The following is a 13,026-nucleotide window of genomic DNA, read 5'->3' on the forward strand; positions in this document are numbered from 1 at the left end:
AATCCTTCTGACAGCTTCAGGAGGATTTAATAGGAAATATCCTTCCTGAAGATTCATGAAATATAAGACAGTTCCTTGTAATAAATCCATCTGAGAACTCCCAGCACATTTAATGTATCTAAGGGCATCTGAAATCAACTATGGGAAAGAGATGCGCCTCCATTAGAATGTTACTAAAAATTTTTGCCTCCAATATAATTTTACAAATGATTTACAATGAGCTTGCTCAGATTGCTTAGATACTTAGAAAGTGGGAATCACACACATGCACACACAACCCCACAGACGTCCTCAAACCCCTAAGGCAAGATAGACAAGGACCTTCTGCACAGTGCATCCTTTTACGTTCCCCAAAATTCTCCATACTCAGCTGCAAGCATGTTAGTTGTCAGTGAACAAGAACTGTTAGCTGGAAACTAGAAGTTAGATGATCTTTAAGGTCCCTTCCAACCCAAGCCATTCTGTGACTATATGAAATATGCAGCTTGAATAAATAAATGCATACATAAATAAACAAACCCTCACCAAAACACATGAAGAGCAAGAGCCACCAGCTGTGTTTAGAAATCAAGCTTGTTGCCACTCTCACCCAGATAGGTGGTCCAGTGACCTCCAATAAGATGTGGCTTAAAAAACTCTGAATGTTACAGTTGAATTTGGGTGGTGCCTGGTAGCGTTCTACAATGGTGTCACGTCTGCAGAGCCCCAAAGAGCTGCAGTTGCACAGAAAGAGAGTCAAATGACCCCAGACCTTGTCCACCCACAGACTGCAACCTCTTGCTTTGAAACAGCAGAGGCTGTGGATCTTAAGAGTTGTACATGACCCCAAGGTGACTGGAAGCAACACGTCCTGGAGGTTAACAAGACAGAAGGTGCATTGTTAATGGCCTATGAGACATTAAGTTACCTCTATATGAAGGAGGGCTCCATGCTGCCCTCAGTTCTTGACTCCTGCATTGTCCTCTCTGCCTATGGGTGGCTCAAGTTGGGGCTCGAGTATGGCATGTGCTGATTCTGCAGAGAAATACGGACATTGAAGGAGACTACCCTGAACCTGAACCCAATCCATCATCAGAGCCATGGCTTCCAAATCCAGAACTGCATTGTCTAAGAGGTCATCTGGAGCCTTCACGTTGCACTGTTTCTCTTTCTCTGCTCTGCACCCAGACTTATGCCTGAGCACCACTACCATCACGTTCTTCTCTGAAAAGGAAAGAGAAGCAACTTCTAGCCTGGGAAATTGGGCACTCACCCAATAACCCCGAACAATTCCCCAGTTCCTACCTCAACATATAGTCAAAATATGAAATTTGACCAAAATACTTTCTGCCCCTTCACACTCAAGCCCTGTTCTTAAAGGTCTAGGAAGTTCATCCTACTAGCTGGAGGCTTTAGAAAGCAAACAAAATAAAATGGAGGACTGAATTACTTCCATAAAGAAGGAGATCACAAGTGCAATGTGCCTGGCTTGCTGTTCGCCTGAGAACAGCCCATCAGCTTGTATCTTTTCTGAACAGTTTGTCCTTGTAGACAGCAGAGAGACCAGCCCTTCCCCAGGGGTTTCATCCACACCAGAGCCTGGCAGTGTTCCTCCTGCTGACCATCAGCCCTCCTACACAATGTCTTGAGAAACAGCTGATCTTTCACAGGCCGGCTTATGTCATGACCCTTCCCAAATATGCTTGTGCTCTTTACTAAAAATACCACAGTCCTTTCCAACCCACGTGCCCTCCCAGAGAGAGGAACTCCAGCCCTGGTTCTGTAGGGGGGTGCTGAAGCCGCTGAGCCCAGAGGAGAGCACAGGGCATGCTTCAATGGCCAGCAGCTCAGAGGTGGGTCAAGGAGAAAGGTAGGTCTCTGCTTTTGTTCTCATTCCCTTCCTTCATGCTACTGCATTGCTTTTATCCACTCTTCCTGGTCTCATTTGTAACCATGATACCAAGTCCTGGGATTTTTTCTCCAGCATTTCAAAGAACATTGCCAGTTCCCTTCCCCGAGGAGCACCAGGAATATATGGAGTGACAACCCTAGCTTCTGCAGCTCTGCAATTTCCTTGCAAAATTACGAACTTGCAACTAACTGAAAACTTTCAAAGAAGCCTTCAGATGCTGAGGGACAGGGCTGCTGTCTCTCCTCTCCTCATTCAGCCGTTCTTTCCATCAATCCTGGGCACTCTTCAATCTCTGTAAGACCTGGTGTAGGTGGTGAGGTTTCCAACATAGGGGCTGGCGATGGTAAGAGCTTCAAAAGAAGCTCCAGTGAGTCTACAAATTGGATGTGGAGCCACATGAAATGGTCATAAGAGATGCTGGAGGGTGCCTCACCACCAGCCTGTGCTAGTGGGAAGAGGAGCATCATCTGCCTGGCACTGACACAGCTTCATGGGCTGCAAGCATCCCAGCTCCCAGCTCCTCACCAGGGCCTCCCTCTGCAGCAGACGCAGCTCTGCTGTCTGGTTCCTTCGCTGTGTCTGCATCTGGCATGGTCTCCCTCTTGAGAACTGTTCTCAGAGACAGAAAAAAAATAATTTATGGAGAGAGAAAGTATCCCCTGAACTGGAAACCTGACTAGAATAGTCATCGCTGGCTACTTTGCTGGGCCCAGAGGTGGGGGTAGCATGCTGTGGGTGTAACATGCTTGGTGAAGCATCAAAACAAACCCCAAAGGCCTCGAATTTATAGGCTTTGGGATGACAGATGGGATTTTCTCAGGCTTCCCCAGTGGGTGCTGGTGTTTGGAAAGCAGCTGGTGACAGGAATGTTGGCACCCAGGCTGGACGCGGTGCCCAAACATCCGCAGAAATAAGGGACATCAAAGATCATGTGTGGAGGTGGTGGCTACTCATCCACCCCTCAGCTGAGTTGTCCAGGCCCAGGGGGGTTAAAGAACAGATCAGAGACTTGCAGGAGGAGAGGGAATCGGGAAAACTTTTGGGAGAGAAAAGCCATAAACCTCAATGAAGCAGACTGAGGCCTTTTAAAGAGTGACTCAGCCAGCATCTAGCAATTCTGGGTAAGACTCCATGCTATAAAGAGCTCTTAAGGAGAGGTGCTGAGTGATTGCTTTATTGTTTCTTACAAACCTTGCTGTGAAATCCCTGTAAATATGTTTATGAGCTTGTTGGGGCGGCTTCCCCACTGCTGACTGTACTGTAAATAAACACGCAGGCCTTTGATTCGCGGAAGTTCATCTTCTGGACTCCATTACGGGCCCTGGCTCTGCTTCCAGTTCAGCCGTGGGGCCCCTCCTGCCCCGGCGCACAAGGAGCGCGCCACTTCTGCTCTCCAGTGAATAGCTGGAAGAAGCGGCGCACATGTTTGGGATTACACAGCCCATATGGCAGCCCAGCTTGCCTCCAACTCCCTTCTGCTTCCTCCAAGAGCTTTGTGAACCTCACCAGCTCTGGAAAAGCAGCTCATGGCCCTCTGAGCCTGCGTGGGCAATGCAACATCCTGCAAGTTTTGGGGAATGTTTGTTGTCTGCATCCACGGCAGATGTTTGCAAGCGTGTGGTGCACCTAATCTTGAGGACAACCTCAAGAAATTGTGTGTTTTGGTTTCCATCCTGCAGTTTCCCTTGGAGCAACCCAAGCCAAAGGAGTATGACCAAGGTGAGCTGTCACAGCTGCTACTCCGTGCTGCCTGTCCCATCCCCTTGTACAGCCAAGCTGTCCCTGTATCATCACAGCTTCACATTTAAAGCGAGCTGAGTTTGGTGCTGTTTTACCCTAAAAGCTCAGATTTGGTGATGCTGGATCTGTGGATGTTCAAGCACTGCCAGATGAGCAGCCAAGACAGATGTGCAAAGGGGCCACAGCACAGACAAATCCTCTGCAGCCATCACAGTTCTCCTGGGGAAGGATCCTCCAAATCCCAACACAAACCAGAAAACAGGTAATTTACAGGTACTTGTGAGTTTCAGGCCATTCTGGTGTTTTGGTATAAATCAATGGACATAGCCATGAACTACAGTAAAAGCCCTGCTGAGGCCTCCTCCATTCTGTAACCAAACCAGCACCCAGTAAGGGTGTCAGATGGTGTGGTTGTTTGCCCTCAGCATTCAGTCTGGTTTCCTAACCGCAACATCCAAAAAGAAAACAAGAAAAAAAGAAAGAAAAAAGAAACCTTAAGATGAAGAAAACGTCTCAGAAATGCAACAAGAGCAAAGGGAGATTTTATCAGCTTCTCTGCTTCCACCCACTCTCTAGCTATGGAGTTAAAATATGGGGTTGGTCCAGGAAGCAATATACATCAAAATTAAAGACCCAGGATATTTGCCCATCAGTATAAGCCAAATGAGAGACACACCAAACATCACAAAGAATCCCAAAAGCAAGGAAACATTTTGTGCACTCAGCAAGCAAAAAGCTCCTATTTTATGCAATGTCTCCTAGCCCAACTGTGATCTGAAATGTTTGCAGCATAGCTTAATAAATTGTCATAGGTATAAACAGGAGACCAAGGAGACATTTCTTAGCTGGCTTTTGAAATGAAACAGAATCAGTGCTGCAGGAAGGCAGCTCCAGAAGACCAAACACTGAACAGAACATTTTTTTACAGCAAAAAAAATAAAAAGGACCTTGAGGAGGTTTATTAGTACAAGAGGCTGAAGCCAAGTGGGGGGTGAAAGGTTTAAGCAGACGTGCACCTGCATATCAGCATGCCTGTGTCTGAGTGACTGTGGCAATGAGTTTGAGTACACAGCAAAGCGATTCTCAATGAAACTGCAGACAGAGACCCCATGGGTAGGGCGCTTGGTCAGGACTCTGCAGGCTGGCTCAGGTCAGGGCATATTTTAGCACATTTAGTCCTACGCACCAAATTCCCACAAATGCCAGTGGGGAACCAAGTGTCCATTTTCAGTTGGTATGTGGGTCTTCACTTTTTTGAGTCATTTGAAAGCTTTATATTTTTCTTTTGGGTCTCCACTTCATATCTACAGGACAGAGACAAGAGGCCACGAGATCTCTTGCCTTCCTTAGTGATCTAGGTTGTGGGTCTTCATGGGGGAAGATTGTCCCTCACTGCAGGTTCCTGTGCCGACACGTAGTAATAGGACCCACTGAGGGCCTAGGAGTATTGTGGTAGCTATACCAGAGCTGGCAGACCCTTTCTTTGCTCAGGAAGGAAGAAAACTCATCAGAATGCTAATCTGGAACCAGTAACAGCTGGAGTCTGGATCTCGTTTGGATCACCTACATATTACCTACAAGTTGCAAGGATACAAGGAAACCGTCTACTATTTTATTCCAAAAAAAAAAAAAGAGACTATTTCATGCCTTCTTTTTAAAAAAATCTCCATTTTTCTTTCATGATTTTCAACTACTGGATGATTTAGTTGAATGGTTTGACATTCTGGTCCAAGACTGGTAGCCACAACACAGTAAGTTCACTTCTGTTCCCCGCTGTCTTCAGAGGCTGTGGGGAAGAGAACAGAAGAGGAAAACCCATGGAAAATGAAAAACTGATGGGGCATTTCTAAGTAGTGTTTGCAGGGCTATCCTGGGAAACCACCAGGCTTTGTCCAGCCTGACCCTTTGCAGTGCTAGTGGCCATTTCTCCAAAGCAGACATCCAGGATATTCTTCCTGATATGTTCACACCTCTGGTTCAGCCTGCCAGCAAACACTCCCATTTTTTGGAGAGACTCAGGAACAACTCTGAACTCTCTGGCATAGTCCCATTGCTATTTTTAACCTCTAGTCATCTGGACAACGCAAATTTAGGGAAAGGGAAATGAAGAGGATTTCCCTCTCCCAGCACATGGCTATCAATTGATCCCAGAAACAATTCAGATTTACTGCTCCCAGTTGATGGCTCATGGGAAAGGCACTGGCTCTGCAGCAGTAAGTCAAAGATGGGAAGAAACAGTTGCCTGAGCAATGTGAACGGTGGCCACAAACAAAAACAATTCCCTCTTTGTTTTGTAGGTTAATTGCTGCACCTTAGATTTTAAATAGACATATGGTGACTGACCATTGGATGGTGATCTGGAGCCTTGCCTTTCACCTTTCTCTGCTGTTCAAATTTTCCTTTCTACTTTCACCAAAACAAATATTTCTTTTTTCTTTTCCTCCTCCCCTTGCTTTGGCTTAACCAGGACCTGAAGGCTCAAGACAGCAATTATTTGGCATAGTTATACACCCTGTGTTATGCAGATAGTCAAGTGAATGATCTAGTAGTCCCCTCTGGCTTGAAAATCTCTTCAGGTCAAAACCGCAATGGCAATGCTAATGCAGACATTTTGCAGATGTTTATTTCAGGATATGAGTGTGTGCGATTCACTTCACTTGGTGTCCAGGAATAATTCAGTTCCCAAACCAGCACTGATAACCATATTTGTTAATTTACTGGCAATAACTTCAAACTTATCGATTGTTTTAGTATTATTCATTTGGGCCCTAGGAACAGAGAAGCTTTGGACAAGCACAATGCACTACTTCGTATCATGTTTGAATGTGCTAGCTTTTAAATAAGATGGTTAAACCCTATTAGCTAGTAAGGAAATATCTAGTCCTTCACATCTAGTCTGCAGGATTTGAGTGTCAAGAGAAGCCAAACTAGTACTTCTAACCAATATGAAACTCACGTCAAAAAACAATGAATCAGTTCGTTCTTCCAACTAAAAGAGACACTTTGTCACAATGTTAAGCTCTTGCAAGTTTTATACCTGCTCTGGTTCAGAATCAGATCTAAAATAATTTGGGTTTGATTGCCTGTTCTCAGCTCTGATCATAAAAATGAAGCTTGAATTAGGTTATGAATTTATGTGATTCACAGCACTGTAAATTGGAGGTGATGGCTCCCCCCTCTTTCAAAAATATCTCTAAAAAATCAGTGCCAGAGACTTCCTCGTAACTGGACAATAAAGCAACCCCAAAAAAGAGGGAGTGTGGAGGAGGGAGAGGAGAGGGATAAATGTCAGGTTAATCCAAACACTGGTTTATCCCTCAATCCAGATGCTTAAAAGATTTAACAAGGGGAGAGCTGCCATGTAGCCTGCACATATGCACTAGAGAATGGTTAATGTGCCCTAAAGTTTGATAATCTGAATAAAAATGGATTTGAGAAATTGATTTGGATTAACTTGATCTGCTTTTTAGTCAAAAGATTTGGAATCCTAAACAAGCATCTTATCCACGATTAACTCATTTAAATACTTTCACCACTAAATGTATTCCCAATGCCCTGAGCTGTAGGAGTTTTACACTTTGGGGATTACACTGAATCTCAGCTGGGATTTCTCCTGCCCTTCTCCTCCATATCTGCCTGCTCTGCAGACAGATACTCATCATACCACCTATTGCCTTCCTTTCACTGTAAGGGGCTGGAGAAAGAAAGATGTGGGAATTTCTCCCCATCCATTCCCATCTTGCTGTGAATTCCTTCCCCTTTATCTGGTGAAAAATAATAATACTAATAATAATATCTGAGTTGCACACCATTTGCCAGGTCACTGAAGAAGCACAGCATTCAGGATTCAAGCAAGATTAAATCAAGATTCAACCAAGCCCAGCACAGAGATTCAGCCATGCAGCTGCTGCCTTAGACTGGCATAGAAATCCTTCAAGGGGATGGGAGTGAGCATCCACTTCTCAGCTTGGAGACTACCCCATAATAAGAATCAGTCCTTGAAGTATGTATGAACACCCAGAGCAGTTCTGCTGATTTAGCCTTGCCTCTGGACCTGTAAGGACTCATTGTCTATGGCTACACTAGCAAACTAAAAAAAATGAGGGCACGGGCCCAAAAAAAGTCATGCAGCCAACCATGCTGTTGCATTATTTGCATCCCCCTTGTCACTGTATAGACCTAGGCCAACTTGAAATGCACGGGCACGACTCACAGGTTAGATCCAGGCCCAGGAGACTATTTGGATCCAGCCATCCTGGTTTGTAGATTAGAGGGATTAATTAATATATGCATAAATTGCACAGATTAGTCTCAGAACCAAAGAATGCTTCACAACTATTTTATCTGAGAATGCAAAAGGCTTCTTCAATGAGGAAAAATATGCTGGGGAATGTTTGGTGATGTTGCTGAGAGGCAGTCAATGTTTCAGGGAAGCCATGCCAGGTGGTTCACCTCCCTGTTTACCACAAAGAAAGAATCTGTCAGAAAAAAAAAAAAAAAAAATGATAAAAAAATAATAACTTCATTTTACACCATAGGTTGCAACGCACACCTATTGTACTGAGAGAAGGAACAAAGCCACTTACCATTAGCTCAGAAGAAACTAACATTGTGAAATAAGAAGTCCTCCCCGAAAGCTGAAATATTTTCTGTCCATTAGATAAAATGTGCTGTGAATTGCCAGTGCCAGAGCTCACCAGATATAGTCAGTCTATGATTTTTTTTAATCTGTATAGGAATGTTCTGGGGCTTTGTTTTGTCTTGTTTTGTTTCTTTCCCAAAGGAAGGGGGAAGATCTGTTTTTAGGACTAAAAGCACCTGGAAATAACATGCTTGATTTATACTAGACCTTAAAAAATTTATGCTCTGCATCTTTGCATTTCTAGAGGCTTGCTGGTGAAAACTGGCATTTTGTGTCCAGACGCCACCTATTACAAGGCAGATGTCTAACCTTAAACTGCTCCTCAGTGCAGACACACAAGCTCTGCTTTCTCATCCAGACACTTGTGTTTTCATTATTTTTTGGCTTTACTGCTTTTGTTTTACTGCTTTTCTTCTTCTTTTTTTTTAATTAAATAACAACACATTTTTTAAACTAAAAACAGAAAATAATACAAAATAAATCTTGAGAAGAGAGCACAGTCTGAGCCTTTCCTGCAGGAGCAAGATTCCCTTAGCACTAAATGATGATGTCTTGCTCCAAAAGCCCCTGCAAGGTGAGGTAAAGGGAAAACCAAATCTAAACAGAAATGCAGTTTCATTTACTCAAAATAAATCATGGGACTTACATCGAAACTCCATGTTGCTACCCCAGCCTGATGATTCAATGAAATAATTATGAAGTTTTTTCTCCCTTTTATTTACTAAAATATTAATGTAAATGTTGCATTTGCCAAAGGCATTGGATTCACTGTCCTCTGGCGTAACAGACTACAAAATTTGATGTAAAGAGCTTCTAGATCTGGAATTAGGTTCCTAATTAGAACATTTAACTCTGCTACAGTCCTCGGGATCCACCAGGGCTGTCTCTGAATGCCCTTTCGTCACCCCCCCCCACCCTCTTGCTGGTCCTAAACCAAACCTCTGAGACATTGCATTGCCTTCCAGTAGTTGCAATTGGGGCAAACCAGACCCTGAAGGCTCAGAAAAACATACATCCAACAGAGAGGTATTTAATTCTCGTTGCCACCATGAAGCACATGGGAAACACATTGTTCCAGATGTGATACTGTGAGATCCCACAAGCCAGAGAGACCAAGGTAGTGGGTTAAAAAGATGGGAAAAGGCATGAGTGTCCCCTGACAGCTCTGTAAGTCAGCTATGCTGCACCATAGTTTCTGATATAGTTAGAGCTCAGTTTATGAACATAGATGGATGCATGAGAAAAGAAGGCTATTACACCCCACTAGTTTAGGATATGGACTTGGAAGGTGTGTGAGGGAAAGTCTGATTATCAAAGGCATAAGCATGGATATATGCCACCCACCTGGAGTACTGCATTCAGCTCTGCGGCCCCCAGGACAAGAAGGACATGGACCTGTTTGTGCAAGTCCAGAGAAGGGACTCGCTCGAGCACCATGCAGGAATTAAGCAAAGGATCTTGATGGTGCCCAGAAAAGTCCGCAGAGAACAATTAATCATTTTTGGTGCTTTTTCTCTCTTTTTTTTTTTTTTCTCAGATATCTTTCTCAGGATGAGCTGTATCACCTTCCAGAGGTTCTGACTTCTGTATCTTTATGGAGCTAGCAAAGACTAACTCACAATTAAATGTATTATTGTTGGTCTAATTTAGGGCAGAGGAGTCCCACCCATAGGTATGCCACATCTAACAGTGAGACATTTCCTTCACAACACTCTGCTGAGCTTCAGATACTCCTTGGATGAAATATCCAAAGACTGTATAGTGCCTATGGTTCTCCCAAAATGAACACACACGACCACCTATGTCCAGATACTGCCAAGATGCCTGAAGTCTCAGCTCTTGTCTAAAACCCAACATTTTTAACAATGTATTTCCTTATTTTATCAGTGTGACCCAAGTCAATATATTTTCTGAGCATACCTACCATATTGGGCCTTCTATACAGTCCAACCCACAGCACTAGATAATTTTGTCAAGCATTCCTATCTACAAGATGGGAGTTTTGTTTTCAAAGCCTCATTCTGCTCTTTTGGGAGTAGTATATCCATTATCCACAACTCTAGGGCCACCTCTCACAGTGGTCTCATGACATCAGGTTGTGTTTGGTAGCACCTTGCATTTGTTCTAAGGTAATAAGTAGGAGATGAAGAGGGAGTGCTGCAGTTGGGTATTGTATTAGAGACCTGGACTTCTACTCAGGACAGTGAGATTGCCTACATTATATGATAGCTGAGGTTTAGGTATTGTAATACCTAAAACACATCTTGGACACATCCTCCAGACCCATCACAAGAGCAGAGCAGAATAAACAATGAAAACTTTCCAACACATTGCTCCAAGCAGAAGCTTGATTGTGAAATACTCTGGCTAGGTATAAAGTCAGAGTAGACCCTTTAAATTAATTTCCCTGCACCAATTCATTTTCAAGGTTATTATTCAGAACACTTCACTTCTTTCAGCCTAAACAAAAGCACTGATCTCCTAAATAGTGTTCATGGTTCCTTAGTTCTGTTTTTACACTTCTGCCTCTAATTTTTTTTTCCCCACAAAGCTCAGGATGAACATTATAAATTGCTTGCTCCACACAAGGAAGTGAGCACTAAGTTGTATACATGGCTTTGCCTTTGGATGAGCTGAAAGAGGGTTTATGAGAAAACTCTCAGGAAGCCAGCCTACGTAATGATGGCCATGCCATGTTTTTCTGGTTATGACTGACACCAGAGAGCTGACATTGCTTAACTCAAATGGTGTTTCCAGTGTAGATCTGGGAAGGATCCAAAGCTTCTTTCTGTTAATTTGTCAGAGTGGATTAATTTTTCAGCAGCCCATTACTGGAATGCAGCCTGCCCAGCTTCAAGCTTCATTGTAAGAAGCCAGCGATACCGAGCTGACAGCAGTCGTGGGCAGACAGAGCCCAGATGTGGTACAGAGCTGCAGGAACATAGTGATGACATCTGGAGATCAGCTTGCTCCTCCAGAGTGAGACCAGGAGGATGTATTTCAGCCACTTCCACAACCCAGCAATCATTTCGCAAATGAATTGATCCCAGAATCACAACTGCTGAGTCTTGGATATCATCTGTACTCATCTTGCATCTTGAACGGGACACCGCAAAGGAGAATATAGAGCATAACTGTTATTTTAAGCACTGAATACCAACCCTGGAATACTCTGCTAAACATTCTCCCGTTTAGCACTGGTTCTCTCTCTTGCCACCAATAAAAAGATCTGATGAGGATTGAGCTACAGCTGTGCTACAGCAGCTGCTCCCAAAGGCTGGCATAGTCAGAGAGCGTCACCCACACGCTGATGGGGTGCTTGTCAAGTCCCAGCTTTCTGCTTTCTCTTTGCAAAGCCACAAGTAGGTCTAGTAGAATAACATATTGTTATTATTGTTGTACAGAATAACATATTGTTATTCTGTACATGCAGTATCTGTGAGAAGACCAGATCTGCTTCAGACACAGACATGGACTTCTCTTCAGCAAACCAAAATATTACACTTTTCGGTCCTGCAGATTCATTAATTGCAAGGAAGTTTTAGCTAATTTCATTGATTTATTTATGGGCTTCCTTCTCTCTAAAACAGCATCAAACAGCAGAAGTCTACTGAAGCCCATGAAGTTGCATCTCATAGCATACCAATAGTTCATTTTTTTTTATTAACAAATACATTGCAGGAACCTTTTTCACCTCTCGTGTGTACATTCACAAAACAGATGAAACATCAACCATTAATAATGTGATGTAAAAAAGCAGCATGAAGTGAAAATCAGCCCCTTTGCCATCTGTTCTCCTAATTATTTGGTATTCAAAAGGAAGATCTACTGCATACACATCTGCTTTACCTGAATGAAGAAGTGTTTGCATACATCAGCATGCATGTTAGGAGGGTTAAGCCTGAAATTCATGAGCAAACAACGACAATTCAGTGATCAATGACAAAAGAGTCATTGGGAAGACTGTGATGTTAAATGTAGGCAGCTTACAGAGATCAGCAATCAGGCCCTGATTTGGATAAACTTTTATTTTCTGTGACGCAGGGTCACGTTCCCAAAAGCTGCAGCTTTCTGTGGCCAAATACTGCTCAGGCTGTATGAGAGGAGAGTTGGTGCTTAGTTCTGAAGCTAAACTGTTTCTTGTCAAACTTTGCACATTTTCAGCACTACAAAATTCTTAAATACAGTTTACATAGAAAAAATAAATAAATAAATAACAAAATCTTTGAGGTGCATGCCCATAAAGTAAAATTAAGATATTATTGCTGTTGAACTTACAAGGGCCATTTTCTAAAGGAGTATCTAATCATCAGGATACAGGAAGCCTGTGTTCGTGTGTGTGTGTGTTTGTGTGTACATACATGTGCACCTTCATCTGCTCCCAGTTTTCTGGCTGAAGTTTTCCTTTCTGCATAGGGCAACAAAGTACTCTCTGGGATAGAAACCCGGAGTGATCTTGAAAATGTTTCTCAGTTTTGTGAATGAAAGACTCGAGCAGCTATAGCAAGAGCTGGGTTGTACCCTTATGACACCCAGAACCTTAAATTTAATAATCACCTTAGCTCTCTTTCAGAAAAGGAAGAACGACTGTCAGGCTATAAGCACTAGCAAGGGCTGGTAAAAATAAATGTAAGAAAGATTCATATGCAAAAAGACAGTAACTTCTGTAGAGGTGATCAAGATGAGGACTTTGGAGATGAAAGCCAACACAAATTTTCTTAATTCTCAGGGAGATCTTCCTGGAATAAATCAG

At 43.2% G+C, this 13,026-nt stretch overlaps 1 long non-coding RNA gene across 1 annotated transcript; it reads left to right on the plus strand.

The window, feature by feature from the left end:
* The first annotated feature begins 1,726 nt into the window (after positions 1–1,726).
* On the plus strand, positions 1,727–5,232 carry LOC121068793. The gene is made up of 3 exons (XR_005819095.1): positions 1,727–1,849; positions 3,571–3,893; positions 5,123–5,232. It is a non-coding gene; the product is annotated as an uncharacterized LOC121068793 (long non-coding RNA).
* The last annotated feature ends 7,794 nt before the right edge of the window (positions 5,233–13,026 follow it).

The sequence above is a fragment of the Cygnus olor genome, chromosome 3 (genome assembly GCF_009769625.2).
Source record: "Cygnus olor isolate bCygOlo1 chromosome 3, bCygOlo1.pri.v2, whole genome shotgun sequence".
In the NCBI taxonomy this organism is placed as follows: domain Eukaryota; kingdom Metazoa; phylum Chordata; class Aves; order Anseriformes; family Anatidae; genus Cygnus; species Cygnus olor.